This window comes from Excalfactoria chinensis, chromosome 1, assembly GCF_039878825.1.
Source record: "Excalfactoria chinensis isolate bCotChi1 chromosome 1, bCotChi1.hap2, whole genome shotgun sequence".
Taxonomy (NCBI): domain Eukaryota; kingdom Metazoa; phylum Chordata; class Aves; order Galliformes; family Phasianidae; genus Excalfactoria; species Excalfactoria chinensis.
Window position 1 is genome coordinate 135,887,006 of NC_092825.1, and position 16,549 is coordinate 135,903,554.

General features: G+C 39.2%; 1 long non-coding RNA gene across 1 annotated transcript; it reads left to right on the forward strand.

The window, feature by feature from the left end:
- Window positions 1-8,560: 8,560 nt before the first annotated feature.
- Window positions 8,561-14,846, forward strand: LOC140247154 (uncharacterized). Its single transcript, XR_011902610.1, has 4 exons — window positions 8,561-8,748; window positions 11,303-11,403; window positions 14,468-14,576; window positions 14,721-14,846. It is a non-coding gene; the product is annotated as an uncharacterized lncRNA (long non-coding RNA).
- The last annotated feature ends 1,703 nt before the right edge of the window (window positions 14,847-16,549 follow it).

Sequence of the window (16,549 nt, forward strand, 5' to 3'; positions counted from 1 at the left end):
GCAGCTTCAGGATGGCTGTGATTTTTCAGGCAAGCACATTGGCTTTCTTAAGATGACATTTGTTTTGATGTCACTGTTCTTGCCACCACTGACCAAATGTTACAGAGACAATGACATGAAAATCAAGGAAAAATCCTTTGATTGAAATCCAAGCTGACTATGGAGTAAAAAGAAATCGTCCAATGCCCTGACAAGGCTATAGACATTTAAGTTACAGAAACAGAAGGAGGAACATGGATTAATAATTCCCAGTAAATTCACTTTGAATTCAGAAGGCCCTCTTTGATGTGAACAAAGCAAGTTGGAGATCTCAAATTTGATTGAATTTAATTAATTCATTGAAAGCTGTTACTCCAGGAGACAAGGCAAATTCCCAGAGCTGTTATTCCCAGTGGCTGTGAGATTAGCCACTGCTGCACTCACTCTAGGTATAAAATTCTGGTTCTGCATTTTCTAGCTTTATTAACATTTCAAATATTACAGCCCAACAGATTTGTTTTTATTCCAGTTTCAGCCATAATAGCAGTATTAAAAAAGCAAAGGCAAATGGAACTTTTTTCTTCTAAGTACACTTTAAAAGCATTTTGATAGAAGAAGATCTTAAACAAGTTACAGCTTTCTATTCTGACTCACCATGCGTGAATAAAAGAACAGAGCCAGAGAGATTTCACAGCTACTCGGATAAAACGTGGTTGTGATTGTCAAGTGTGGTTAAGAGAGAGAAGTTGTACAATCAGCCTAGGAAAGGGCAAAAAAAAAAAAAACACAACTCATTAAATTCCTGTCAGAGTAAGGAACTCTTCTGTACCAGAGGACAGCTGGTAACTCTAATACTTATACCAATACTTTAATACTTCTTACCTTTCACCATACATGTGCCACACCAGCTTGGAATAATTTCCATTTGGATTCACACACAATGCACAATTGGCAGATTTGGGAAGTCATTCCTAGACATTTAGACATCCCCTGGACCTTGGGATAGCACAGTCTCACCTTCCACTGTGTTGTATGTCACTATGTTGAGCAAAAAAGTGGGCAACCTACTGGCTTTCCTAATACTCTGGTGCCAAGTAACACGTTTGGTTTCCACAAACAGCATTTTGGTAATTAATTCATGAGCATCTGCTGCCCACAGCCAGGAACAGCCTGGCTTCCCCTGCAGTTGATGGTAGCAACAGGTTGCTCTTGCCTTCGCCTTCTTCTGAAAGTCCAGCTCCCTCTTCCAGCTTGAGGCCTATAGCTTACAGCAATTTATAGCAACTACCACAGAAAAGACGACAGCAAAGTAATTGTGGTCAGTGTGGCAGCTGTAAAATGAAAAATGAGTTTCCACTGGACTTATCCAATGCTTTAGTCTATTTTCCTGGAAAATGCTCCCATTTTCAGAATCCCTGTGACTAGCTTGTTTTGCAAAAGGCCTGATAGGAGAAACAAAGCACGTCAAAAATTCTTCCTAAGCCTTGATGAGAAGCTGATGAGTTGTAAGAAGGAAAGAAAATAGCAAATGACAATGGAGGGGAACAAAAAAAAACAGAAGGAATTTAACTGGACGTGTATTGTAACATAACACAGAGGGTGAGTCGCATCTCTGAATTCTGGTGTAACGGTGTCAGGAATTAAGTGAAGCTAAAAGGAACAATAAATTGTCATTAAATATAATCTGATCAGATTTTCAGACTGATAGCTGGCCACCATCCAAGGCATTCACACAGAGCTACAGAATCCCCTCCTCCTCACAACCAAAACACCCAGTAGGGATGTTTGGTGATACAGACGAGAAGTGAGCAAAAGCAGGAAAATAGCTTGGGATATTCTAAATTCATCTTCAGTATATGTACCCAACAGAGACGAGCGTGAATCATCAGTCAGGAAACCACATAAATGATCATCCTCCCCATGCTGATTTTGTTTCATTTGCTTTTAAACCTGTTGAAGTATTGTTTGGTTTTGTTTTATTTCAAACACCAGAGTCACCATCTGTAAGCTCACTTCTTGGGTTACATTCAGCCTTTGCAATTCTCTGTAATGCAAGCCTTATAAAGAAAGTCATTCTTTGTTCACACTCATAAATCATCATACAACAAAATCATTGCCTGCAGGTGAGTGACTGAAAAAAACTGGTTCTGACACTGAAAAGGTTATGAAAAAGAATAGGGTATTAAAATGTTCTGCTTAAAAAAACAGAGCCTGATATGGAAAAAGAAAAGGTTAGTTTCCTCCCAATTAACTTCTGGGGCACAGAATGCTTATCAGTTTAAATCTGATGCTTCATGTCAACACTCTCTGAAGTAAAATAGGATTCACCTCCTCTGATACCAGGAAGGAGAGTTTTACAAAGGAGCTGAGATTCAGATGTCTGCACTTTTTCCTCTATGCACCATACAGAGTAGGATGCCACGTCTGAGTATTGCAGAGTGTTCACCATTTGCTGTTAGCTGAATTCACACCAGGACTGAGCTTCTGGTTATTGGACTCCTGCAATTCAGACGTGTTGGGACATCCTGAGAGCTCATTTATTTTAAGCACTGCAGTATTCAACACTCCATCACCTAACCACAAAATTTTCAAGTGAATTCCAAAACGCTGCAATCCATGTGCTATGAATGGAAAATGAATGTGGGTTACAGGAGCATTGCAACTACTTATTCACTGAGTGGAGCGATGTTTGAGTTGTGCAATGAGGAAAGTCAAGCTAGGTATGGGAAATTTTGCAGAGCTTACGTTCTGGATGCAGGAATATAATCTGATCTGAAATGGGTTCAGAGACAAAGAACACCTGCATTGAAGTACCTAGGTTACATACATGGAATATCTTATCTATAATATCTGCATCTTAGTGACGTTGTCCGGTTATGTCCAGTGGGGAGAAATAAGCTTTCCCAGAAAGATTAATTTGTCTGTTTTTAAGAGTCTATCTTGTGATGAAACATAGCAGACCACATCCTACAGGTTTCTAAAGACAGTTTCTAAACAACCATTCAGAGAGCAACTTCTGTATTGTACAGTCTGCATTTCAACAGGTGACTGTAATTGATTTGTCAGTTTGTCAGTATGAAAAGATGGCCATTAGAGAAGTTGCCCAGCTTCAGGAATAGTTTAGTTACTTTAACATTTAGATGGACAAGACACCTGAATTTCATTCTCCCCACAACCTACAGATTTGAAACTGCCTATTAGCAGAAGGGATCTTCAACTCCTTTCTTTTTATGACAGGTGGGCCACTTTTCAAGCAAGAAGAAAGGAGTGATCAAGTGGCAGTGCAACTCAGTGGGAATCACAGGCAGATGGGTTCCTCTCAGGACTTCCATGAGTGAAGCAATCATGATTAAAAAAATAGCAACAAAACTTAAAGCCAGACCTAGGTCCCCTATTTCTTCATCAAAGACCAGAGGCGAGTCTCTTGATGAACTACTAGCATACACATTTGACCTCATTGAGTCCTGCATTCTCTGTTGCTCATGAAAAATGAAGAGTGTCTTTCTAATGCCTAGATGATTAAGTTCTACTCTGGTTGTGATACGTATCTCTCAGGCACACAGGCAACCATGTCACTATAAAAATAAGGGTTTTCTATGCTGCCTCTATCTGATGATTTTAAATACAGTAATAGTGATTGTTAAAATGCTAGGTACAACCAGAAAATATTTAGAAGGACTGCAGTCTTCAGTGAACTCAGGCTGTAACTCCAGCCCAGGCACTACTGAGGTCATACAAAGACACACAGGTAGTGGATGAGTTCTTAAGTGTTCAATTCAACCACAGTAGCATTACTCTTTCGTACAGAACACTAACTTTAGGCACATAAATCTCTTTCAGTTGAAAACTGAAAGGATTTTTTGTTTTTCAGGCCAGCAAGTAATTGAACATGTTTGTTGTGTTTTTTTGTAATGTTTCTATTAACGTAAACATTCATGTTCTTTGAAAACTGAGGTTCTTCCCTCAGTGCCATATTTATACACTGTTGTTTCATTTCATTCCCATTATTCTTTCCTTAAGGTTATCTAATTTTTACCATACGATATCCAAATTCTCTTCTGCCTGGTTCTACACTGAAGTTATTACTTCAATCCTACTTCTCATGCTGAAGTTGATAAAGAAAACACTAAAATCCACTTCAAGAGTAATCCATGAAGAATGTTTCTGTAGTCACTTTCAATCTATTTTTATTTTTTTTTTAAACATTGTCCATTGTCCCCTTCACTTTAAACTGTTCCCTAGCTACCTGAAAATTTGCACATCTCTGATCAGTGAGCATCCTATGGGCATCATTTCACATACCTTATTCGAAAATTAGTCTGTCTCAGTCAAATTACTCCCATTTTACTTCAGCATCTTTTTAGTGGTCATTTAAAGCTGAGCCACTCACCCCTGGATAACTTTGCAGTCCATGGAGAGAATTAAGCACTTGTTCTTCACCTCGGTCTTTACTGGTGGCCAGGACTCTAGTCTTTTTCACGTCCCTAAGTCTTGCACCCCCATACCTCTATGTGGGGACCAAGGAGGTAAATCCCTCCCCACTGTAAGGGTAGAGCAAGTCCGAGATTGCCTCCTTAGACTGAATGAGTATAAGTCTATGGGGCCAGATGGCGTGCATCCCAGAGTCCTGAAGGAGCTGGCTGAGGTGGTTGCTGAGCCGCTCTCCATCATATTTGAGAAGTCGTGGCTGTCAGGTGAGGTCCCGGATGACTGGAGGAAGGGTCACGTCACTCCCATTTACAAGAAGGGGAGCAGGGAGGACCCGGGTAACTACAGGCCAGTGAGTCTCACCTCCGTGCCTGGGAAGATTATGGAACAGATCCTCCTGGACAACATGCTTGATCACATAAAGAACGAGCATGTGATCCTAGACAGCCAGCATGGCTTCACCAGGGGAAGGTCATGCTTAACTAATCTTGTGGCCTTCTATGATGGAGTGACGGCGTCGGTGGACGAAGGGAAGGCGACCGATGTCATTTACCTGGACCTGAGCAAGGCCTTTGACATGGTCCCCCATCACATCCTCATCTCCAAATTGGAGGGAAGTGGATTTGATGGGTGGACAACTAGATGGATAAGCAATTGGTTGAAAGGCCGCAGACAGAGGGTGGTGGTCAATGGCTCTATGTCCAGGTGGAGGCCAGTAACAAGCGGTGTCCCTCAAGGGTCTGTCTTGGGACCGGTGCTCTTTAACATCTTTATTAATGACATCGATGAGGGAATGGAGTGCACCCTCAGCAAGTTTGCTGATGACACCAAGCTGAGTGGTGCAGTCGATACGGTGGAGGGAACAGATGCCATTCAGAGGGACCTTGACAGGCTGGAAAGCTGGGCTCGGGTGAACCTAATGAGGTTCAACACGGCAAAGTGCAAGGTTTTGCACTTGGGCCGGAAGAACCCCAGGCACTTGTACAGGCTGGGAGGAGTTGTCCTTGAGAGCAGCTCGGCAGAGAAAGACCTAGGGGTCCTAATAGATGAGAAACTCAACATGAGCCAGCAGTGCGCTCTGGCAGCCCGGAAGGCAAATGGGATCCTGGGCTCCATCAGGAGAGGGGTGGTCAGCAGGGATAGGGAGGTGATTGTCCCTCTCTACTCTGCTCTTGTGAGGCCCCATCTGGAGTACTGTGTCCAGGTGTGGAGCCCTCAGTACAAAAAAGATACGGAGATTTTGGAAAGGGTCCAGAGGAGGGCCACGAAGATGATCAGGGGGCTGGAGCACCTCCCCTATGAGGACAGGCTGAGGGAGTTGGGTTTGTTCAGCCTGGAGAAGAGAAGGTTGCGGGGTGACCTCATTGCAGCCTTTCAATACCTGAAGGGAACTTACTCCCAGGAGGGGAGCAAACTCTTCGAAAGGGCTGATAATAGCAGGACTAGGGGAAATGGTTTTAAGTTAAAAGAGGGAAGATTTAGGTTGGATGTTAGGGGGAAGTTCTTTACTAGGAGAGTGGTTAGGTCCTGGAACAGGCTGCCCAGGGAGGTTGTGGATGCCCCGTCCTTGGAGGTGTTCAAGACCAGGTTGGACGGGGCTCTGGGCAACCTGATCTAGTAAAGATGTATGTTTGGTGGCCCTGCTAGGCAGGGGGGTTGGAACTACATGATCCTTGAGGTCCCTTCCAACCCGGGTCATTCTGTGTGATTCTGTGATTCTGTAGGTGTGATTCATCTGATCCGTTTTAGACATCAACTTTAGGATGGGATGAATCATATCCTAAAATTAACTATTTTTTGGCACTGCTAGAAAGAGAGCCCGGGGTGACTGTTTCAGAAATAGGTGTTTCTAGAGCAGAAAAATGCTTTTGGTTAGATTAATCCCACCATCCATAACCAAATAAATTAGATATTTCATAAGTCTCTGCTTTATAAAACCTTTTACACAAAAAAATGAATCCAGTCAGTCCAATATGAACTTCCCTTGGCCAAACATGTTGCAGTAAATCCAATTTTCCATTACCTTTATGCCACAAGTTTTTCTTTCCATTATAAATTGATCTTGCATACTGCTGATACTAGACCAGTAAGTGTGTTGTTGCTGAGTATTTTCGCCGTGAGTAAAATAACCTCCTGTATTATACTTCGATCTGCAAATTATTCTTATTTTCTATGCATTCATTCTGAACTTACCAATTTTTCTTTTGTATTAAATGTTTATTTATTATATAATTATGCAGCATTTAACATACAGTTTTACTAATCTTCCTGTCTTTGCCCTTAGTTTTCCATCTTCCACTTAGGTGCTGGGTATTTTAAAAGTTAAACCCAACCAGTGCCATAAGTTTGGAATGCAAGCATTTCATTACTAACTAAGCTTTGAAAGGATGCACCATTCATACGTAACTCCTCAGCTGTGTGTCATTAGAATAAAAATTAAAATAACCAGTACAGGAAATAAACACAGCTAAGCATTAATTTGATGTTCACTGAGTGGTAGCAGTTATCAAAGTCTGCAAACATGAAAAGGAGAGGACTGAGAATTACTGAACAGCACATGACCCCAGAGCAGTGAGCAATCTTCTCTTCCTGGCTCCTCTTTGATACGAAGACTCTTTGCAAAACGACGCAGTAGAGCATCTCTCTGCTGCTTAGTAAATTACTTTCAAATTGACTTTATTAATGTCGAATAGGAGCATATTGTATCATTATTAACAACCTATTATGAATGTGTAAATATCACTAGATTGCCATATTTATTGGAATAATAAACAGTGAACATTTAGCATAACATTAGAATCATTAATACAAGACTATAGTAGGGTGATTTTTTTCATATTCTAAGCAGACAAGAAGCATGCATAATTCATACTATGCAGCTAGGAACAGCAGTCTAGATTGCAGAGAGATGTCTTAAATGTGTTTTTACTAACAACAGAAACATTTTTCAGCTGATCTAAAGTAATTGCTGAGAGGAAAGCTGAAAAGGCTATCATCATGAAATGTAATGGTAAATGGAAAATCATGACAGAAAATGTCCTAAGAAACAGTTTTCATCTGCATTTGATTCATATTCACTGATGATCTGATTCAAACCTCAATTCAAAGATGGCTGAAAAGCTCCTGCTAAAACCAATGGATCTTGGAACATTGCTGCAGTGGAAGAATAAGATTGCTGAAATTAGAGGTTCAGTCTTCATGTGAAAATAAACGTCCAAAACCATGTATGCAACTGGTGCTAAAATGAAAGATGAGCAAAAACAGAGAAGAAAACTCATCCACAAACATAACTCTTGCCTCATGTAAGAGTTGATGGTTTTATATTATCAATAGATTCATATGTCTACCTTACATAAAGTAATATAATGTAATATTGTATATTAAGCTGATTTTTATCAGTTAAAATATTAAAAGAAGAATAATGCTCTACAGCAGTACTTCACTGTTACTGAATCAATGTTCAATGCTCTGTTTTCCAGCCCAACTCTTTCAAAGCCTTCTGTAAAATTTTTATCTTTAAGCTTCAGAAAATTAACTAAGAGTTCTTCTTCAGTAGGTTGGTGAACTAATAATAATATGCTGAACAAATATACATTCTGAATACTAACTTTTTTTCACTCCTTTTCACTTTTTCCTCCATTATTATTGTCATAATTACAGATAAGGCACCTATTGAAGATATGAATTCTTAGTGCGCTATCTGTATTGCATTAATCTTTACATGCTTCTTGTACAGTGTATTTAAGATTTTGACTATTAATGCTAAGTTACTCCACTACACAGAGAAGTTTGTGCTGGAGGCTAGCTCTTGGAACTCTTTTTGTCTAGGAGAATTGCATTCCCAAGAACTGATATGTGATTCCTAGCATCTAAGGAGACAACTGACATTGTCAGGTCAGGATTCAGTAGTTATTAATATGAGCCTCTAAAATAAGTCCTGTAATTTGGGATCTAGACATGTCTATTTTTCTCCCACTTGCTTGTAGAGAAACCTGAAATGAGTGGTTGAGTTGTAAATAAAGAGCTGTGTACATTCGGTTTGATTGAACCCCATTTCGAGGGAAGGAAATTTACTGCTGTCTGTTATCTGATGGTCTTCTTGGAAGGGGTGATAAAAATGCCATTCAAAACTCTACTCCATATCTGCAGGACTAATTCTGTCAGAGAGGAAAAGGAATGAAAAGGACGCTTTGTGCACTACAAGATTTTGCAGTTCTATCGATATATATCTACCACTATTTCCAGAATGACGCTGCTTGCCTTGAGAAATAGTAAATTATGAGATGAGAAGGAGAACATTTTTAAGAAAGACCTTCCCAAGGGAGTGCAGTCTTTGCTAAGGTAAGGTGCACTAAAAGAGGTACTCACTCTACACAGTCAGCCTAGAGTCTGTCTCTTGAACTTGAGAGCAAGAATGAAAGCAATATCAGACAGCTGTCTTTCAGACAGAGTTTTTGTGGTGGTTAAACAAACCAACTGTTATGTCTGTAATGCTGTATAAGGAAAACATTTCTGAGCATGGTATATTCTGTCTCCCGTCCATTTCCTGTACATGTAATAGCTTCCTAGTTCCATGTGGCCCTTTTCGGGACAGATGTGCTCTGCTCAGGTATACTTATCAAGCAAATGTTTGAAAAAATTTAGCCTTCTGAATGATCTGAAGGGCACGTACATCTGAGCTCATACTGACAGAACAGTTTGCATGACTCACAAACTCGGGTTTGAACATTTGCCTTAAAGTCACTGGTTTCCCTCGACACACCACGTAGATGTATTTAGAAGTGGTCTTGGAAACAAGCAGCTCTTGGAAATGCTAAGCCCCAGCAGTGTTCACACAGCAAAGAGAAAATTCCTAGCCTTTTTAGGAGTTTTGTTTTAGCTCTAAATCAAGACCAAACTTTAAGGAGGGCAACCACAAACTTGCAGCTTAATCTCCTCTGTAAGCTTAAAAACATTCAGCAGTATGACTTGCTTAGCATCACGCTATATGCTTGAGATTCAGCAACATAAACATATCCGAACATCCATACAGAAGATCAAGTGTGGTACACCATGTGTTTTATTCTACCTGCAGACTGCATCAAACAAAACTTTTGTGAACGTTTGCACTGTTCTTTATAGAAATAACACTGACATTGCTTGAATTCAGCCTCTCTTAGTGGTTGCACCAAATGCAATAGGAGATACCCTGCCTCCTGGGCAGTTTTTATGTACAGTTTTACTACTTATGATCCCCACACCATGATGGACGAGTCCCTGTTCTATTTACATGAGCAAATAAAATTCTGCTGTTAAACTGGTGTGACCCCCTAACACTTCTGTAGCCAAGTCCACAGAAAGATAATGAAAGCCTTTACCAGGATACACAGATGAGATTTTTGCAGTAGATGTGTACTGAGCTCATACAGAATATCAAAATCCATCTTGTGATAGCTGTCTTGTTTTAGCAACAGCCTTTGTGGATGGTAAAGGTGCCTTATTGTTCCTCATTACATCTTCAGAAGTCAGCCACAGATTGCTTGTTTCTTGCTTGGTAATATAACTGCCCTTATGGCAGCAAATGAAGAATCTGGTGTTCCAGATGCTCCATGCATGGTATCTTCTAGCAAAGAGTCTGGGCTCATTGCAGATGGGTTTGATGGTGTATCTGTGATGGCTTTCACACAGCGTTATTGAAGAGAACTGATGAAAAGCAATGTAGATCAGTGTGAAGGACACGGCAAGTACTTCAACACAAAAGATAGTACAAATACAGCTGTAAATACAATTTTACCTAACTGTGCTCCCTGCCACCACCTAGTGGGTGGCTGAACATCTTGTTTATCCCTACAAATTACTGGTCTGTCTTCTGGGAGAAGCCACAAATATACTTTGAACATGTATTACAGTTAAATGCATTTGTCAAAACTAGGGTCACTGTTAGCAGGTTCAGTTATGTCAATATCTGTGACATATATTCATCATAAATGTGCTGCTAAAAGTTAAACACTACATCGCTTTGTGTTTAGTTTATCAAGCTGTCTTTGAAAATGTAGACCTACTGAAATCCCATAGGAATGTATACATTCATCTGTTTTCAGATGGAGTAGGATTTGTTTCAACTTTGACTTTTATTTTATAGCATGCTGTGTATACACCAAACTTATATATATGCATATGAGTGTAGAGGTAGGGAGGCTGGGAATGGAGAAGGAGAGAAGCCGACTCATGATGCCTTACTCAAATTTACTTCAGAACTCCTGGTTTTTCATACACTTCTACATGGTCTCCCACAGCTCTTCAAGACTTACGCTGAACTGAAAGTTTATCAAGACAGGACAAAAATGGATGCAGACTTAAGACTACGTTTACTGCAAAACTGATTTTAACCTTCTGACAGCCACTACCCTGTTGTACCAAAAACCACTGTTTCTATTGAAGAAGATCTTCAGCTGGTCTGGCAATACAGAAGAAATCACCTGTATCAAATCCTGTCCTACCTAAATCACAGTCAGTGTTATGGTGGGCATTGAGTTCTGAAAGATCCACAGAACATACACTCCTGCAATGAAGAACAAGCTTAAAATCTCCAATGTCTAAAAATCAAAGCCACAAAAACTGCAGTACATTATATGAATACAGCAGAAAGAAACGATAAGGCCAGTGCTTAAACAGAATTTACTTATCAGGAGGTGGTTAAAACACTGCTTTTATTCCTCTTCAAGATGTTTCCAGAGATTGTATTTTGAGCAGTCATTACAGTCCCTCACTCCTTAATTTAAGTACAGAGATATATAAACATACATACACACAAACATGTGTATGCATCTGTGTGCAAGTGTTTGTATAAATATATCTATACACAGGCACATACATATTTAAACTTCATCTGCTGCCACCTGCTTTTCCTATTTAGCACTCTGAGCTGCTTGCTGTGAATTACACACCTGGAGTACTGTTCCACTCTGATAAGCTTCACCCTCTCCCCTTCTTTTCAGCTTTGTGGAAGAGGTACAGGTAAGGATTACCCTGTTCATGTCATGCATTAATATATCTTTATACCAATGAATTCTGATTATTTTCCAGTGGCTTGTTCTGGGGGCTTTTATTGATGTGTATAATCTTTACTGATTTTGCTTGAGTAATGTGGGGCTTAGTCAGAACAATAAACCTGATGCAGAAAATAGCAAGCTGGGTTCAGAAACTGGAACATTGTTTTCATCATCAGTTGTTTTATCTTTCCTGTAGTCCCTAAGCATAAAATCCAAGAGGTGTTTTCATATAAACCGTATAGCAATGAGCTTACGAAAAAAATGATAATTCTCACCCTCCTCTATGGCATACTCACATCAGAGAGGTAATTAACTTTAAGGGATAAAATAAAGATGGTAAATCTGCATTTAAATAGTACATTTAAATACTGCTTAAATCTCCCAAATCTAAGCACAGATTCCTTACCCATCCCCATTCATAGTGATAAGGATTTGCTCAAGTATTCCAATTGACCTTGATGGTCTTTCTCCAGTGAGTACATACCATCATCAGCTTAAGTGGCCCTCAGGGGCCCCATAGGAGAGTACTTTCCTACTTTTCTTGCTAACTTATGACTTAATTGCTAGCAACACACACACTATAAAATAATACTGAATTAATTTACAGAAATTACACTTTAGGTTGTTTAGGAACAAAAAGAAATAGGGGGGAAAAAAAAGAAAAAAAAAAAAAAAGGCAGTAATTTATGATCCACTACAATTTTTAACATACAAAAGCAAGGTCTTCTGCTTCCACAACCTGAGAATCTTCAACAAAAATGAAGTTGGTGTGCACACCTAAAGACGCAGGCAGTTTGGATGCTCTAGATGTTCCCTGAATCAAAACTTGTGTGACAGGGGGAGCTTGGGGAAGAGCCTAGAATGACTAACTGGTACTTAATTCTAGAAGCCTAATAAATGTAGTTCCATTGGCCTCTACTTGTAGCCAGGGATGCCACACAGGGGAATATAGAGCAAAAGGAAAGTTAGGCATTATGAAAACCTTTCCTACATGCTTCTTTTTTCATTTCTCATTATACAATCAGGATCATAATTTCCAAGGAGTAATTCTGTACTGATAAAAATCAAGCTGAGACTGGAGAGTTTATTGTTTTTCTTTTTTTGTTGATGTAATGCTGTGAGAAGTTAATGCATGCAAATGTTACCAGGTTCATTGCCCAAGAAAAGAAAATCCCTTTTTCAACATTATTGAGTGTACAGCAGCATGGGAAAACACTGGTATAACAGTATCAATATGTGTTGACCTATACAGCCTTAGCTATCATTTTCTATCTATCATTTTCTGTCTATCACCCAGGAGAATCGTGTCATGCAGCCTCCTAAAGATGAGTTCAGATTTTGCTTTCTTTTCCTCAGTGTTTCTTGATTTAATATCCAAGATGGATAAATACTTTAAACAAATTTTACCTTGTATGAACAGATTTTAGCTTAATACTTAAAGGATTTGATACTGATTACAATACAACATTCCAGAACAAGATTTGGTGAACCTGAACACAAAATCATGGTTCATAAAAGAACTGTAAAAGCAATGGCATGAGCATAAGTAAGACGCACCAAGGAAAAAGCCCACAAAAGTTATTATTGCAGTTGAGAGTTATTAATCTTTTGCTACGTGTTTATGGAGCCATAACTACACTAAAGCAAATATTTAAAAATTCATGTTATAGAACAATTCATATTAGAGTTATTGCCTGTTGCAATTATTGCCTTGGGTCTTAGTTTTTAATTCTTACCTTCTACTTTTTCCCTTTCCATTCTGCTAACTAGAGGGCATGTCGCTCTTATTTGTTTTTTAGTATATTATTTGTTGACTACTGCCTAGTATGTCAGATATGATACTCTAATAAAACACACACATATATTTTACTATTGACATATTTTTAAAATTTATATGCAGAATTTGGAGTTCTATTATCAGTTCTCACTAAATCCAGAATTTAAGAAGAGTCATAAAGCTGAACAACTATATTAACATTTGTTTTTTGTTTTTGTGTATTTCAAACAGGTTTAGCAGTCTTTTATCAATCAAGCACTTTCTCTGAATTTATTTCCATTGTTAGCGAGCATCACGATAGCCTTCTGAACTCCTTTCAGGCTAATTTGCTCCTTCAGTAGCATTTGTTCGTTAATGCTGCACAGCCATATTTTCTGACATCTCTCTATTGTGTTATACTAAGCGATAATTTAGCCAAGAATTCTAGGACTGCATCCTTTTGACACACCAGACAGTTTACATTCGAGCCCAGGGACATGGCATTACCTAGGCTTGATCCTGTGAAATGCAGCAAACTTTCATACAGACAGCTGATACCTTGGAAAATGGATTCAAAACTCACTGCATTTTGGAGGGGGGGGGGGAGGGGGGAAAACCACTTTAGGAGATAACATGAATGTTTGTAGATACTAGTGAAGGCTACGGTGCTGATCTTTCTTACTGAAATGTTCGTTTTCTTTTATACGATTGTTACTGATGCAGTCAACAGACAGTAAAGCACTTGGCACCTCTCAGAAATGAGACCTCAGAAGATAGAAAAAGCACGTATATGCTTAAAATGCACATTGATTGTCAAAGGTTCTTTAAAGCTACATACATCTCTATTAAATTGAAACAGCTAATGCTTGGACTACAATAGAGCATGGAGGCCACTATATCTGTGAGAAATTTCCTTCGCATTTTTTACTTGCTTGGAAGAGTGTAAATACAAAAGAAATGAGTAGAAAGGTTCCCCGAGCTGCAGTCAAGGAATCTCCTATGTCTATGTATTGTGCCTGAAGTCTTCTACAACAGGTTCAAAGGGACAAACTTGCTGAAAATCTCCCTTTATATTTGCCTCAGGGAGTGGGATTAGAGTTTCATATTTTCACTCATAGCCTGCAAACTGCAGTTCTTTCTTTTTCTTCTTTTTGTCTTTTTGTCCTTTTTTTTTTTTTTTTTAAACATTAATTAAGCTATCTTTGATGTTTCGAAAAAAGAGTATGAAAGAAAAGAATGGAGGTAACATTTTTTTTCTCTCTTTTCTCTGCAGTTAATCTAACAGAATGATTACAAGCGATGCTTATTATTAGGCAGATCTTGATTTGCAATGCACCGAGACATCTATCTTTTGCTGCAGTTACAAGAACAACCTGCTATGGGTAAGCCAACATATGATCCTATGAGGCATCAACTCTTCTGCTGTCACCGCTTGCATACATGTTGCTATTCTGCCGTACCCTGGGGTAGATGCAAGCAAGTTTACCCTTCAGTGAAGTTATTTTCCCTTTATTATCCTGTTGCAGAATCTATCACAGCCCAACAATTCCACAATTGATTTGCTGGCAGCTGAGCCCTGGGGCTTGGAATGTAAATAAGACTCAGAATAAAAGTGATGTGCACTGCAGCAGTCGACAGTGAGTGCAGGTACTTCATCAATTGACCTGATTTCTGGAAAATGTGCTTGCAACCTTGAAACTTGCTTGCAATTACAGTCTTTGCAATAAAACATTAGTCTCCATGGTAATGAGAAGTGCCTTCCTAACATATTTAGAAATAATTTTTTAAAAATAATAAAAAATAAAAAAATAAATGAGGAGATGACAATATCTCTGAGGAAAATGAAAATTTCAGTATCATTTCACAGTTGGACAGCTTCCTGCAGACTTGTCAACAGATTAGTAGCTTTCTGCCCATTTTATACATGGAAAAACAGAGTAATTAATAACCCTCAGGCCTTCCTTGCAAGAAGCAGATTTAATGAGCTCTGTAGCAGTATTGGAGCAGAAGGGCATAAATGGTTTTTTCATGTCCATGCAGAAGAACAACACCGATGAAAGGATGGTCCTGCCTTACTCTTTACAGGGTCTGTTTAAATGTCATTAAACAAATGCTGCTCTATTAGTTTAAATGTGGCAAAATTAGGGGAGGAAAATAATCTCTTTGAGCAGAGATTCCATCATGGTTCAATGTCTGTCACAACAGGAATCTGATCCACAGGACCTACCTTACCGGAAAAGAAATATTGCCCAGTAGGAAGCAAAAGAAAAAGAAAATACATAGAAGGCTCTGTACAAACCTATGTGCTCAGCAGACCAAATATCTCTCAGACTGACTTCTGCATGAGGGGCTGTTTTAGGAGCTACGTGAATTGGCTAAAGCTGGTTGTGAAATACCTTTCTGAATAATTTCCCCATGGGAAACAATCAAAATAATGGACAAATATCTTCCAGGCCAGGAACCACAGAACAGAAGTCAGAGTAGGGGAGAGAGATGAGAACTATCTTTTCCTCCCCAGTCAGACATCCAGAGAGAACCACAGCATTCAGAGACTATGGCAGACTGCCCAGAGCGTTCATACCAATTCTACTCCACAGTGGTCAAAAAACCTTCCAGATGTTAGCTGTTTTGCTGAAAAAAATCAGTCTTGTTTCTGATGAAATAGAGTTCTCTTGGACAGACAGCAGAAGTTTTTCCAAGACCTCAGTATTACAGGAAGGAGAATGCCATATTATAATCAGCTCTGTAGATTCCTGTTTCTTGCTCTTGATGTTTAATTGCTGTGCAACCAAGGATAAGCAACTTTATCTCTTCATTCCTCTGTTTCTCCAGCAATACAGTGAGAAGCTTTCCTATGCCACTTTAAGAGAAGGGGGGAGGAGGGGAAATGAAGGAGGGAAAGAAAGAAAGAACTATTTCACTATTTCTTTTTAGATGTCTTATTACTCGCCACCGCCTTGTGCAAGAAATGAAAGTAAAATGTTATTTACAAATTGCAGCTGGAAATTGTCTAAAAGTAGCCACTGTAGCTATGCTGCACAATAGCTCACGTCTCAAATTTCTCAGTGCTTTCCTGGGTGCATACTAAAACTTAGGTACCAGCGTCTGATCTCATGCTTACAGACATACCTGTCTGTGAAACGAAATGACTTTAGCTAAGAATACCAGTTTCATTTCAGGAATAGAAGAAATAAGTTTATAATTGTTTCTGCATTTGATGGCGTTGTTCCTGTCTGATGACTCAGTCTATAGTTTGATGTTGTCTAATGTCTACTGGTTATCTGATGATGCTCAACATTTCTGCCTGAAACACTGCTGCAGTTTTAAGGTCTTTTAATTTAGATTTTGATTTATG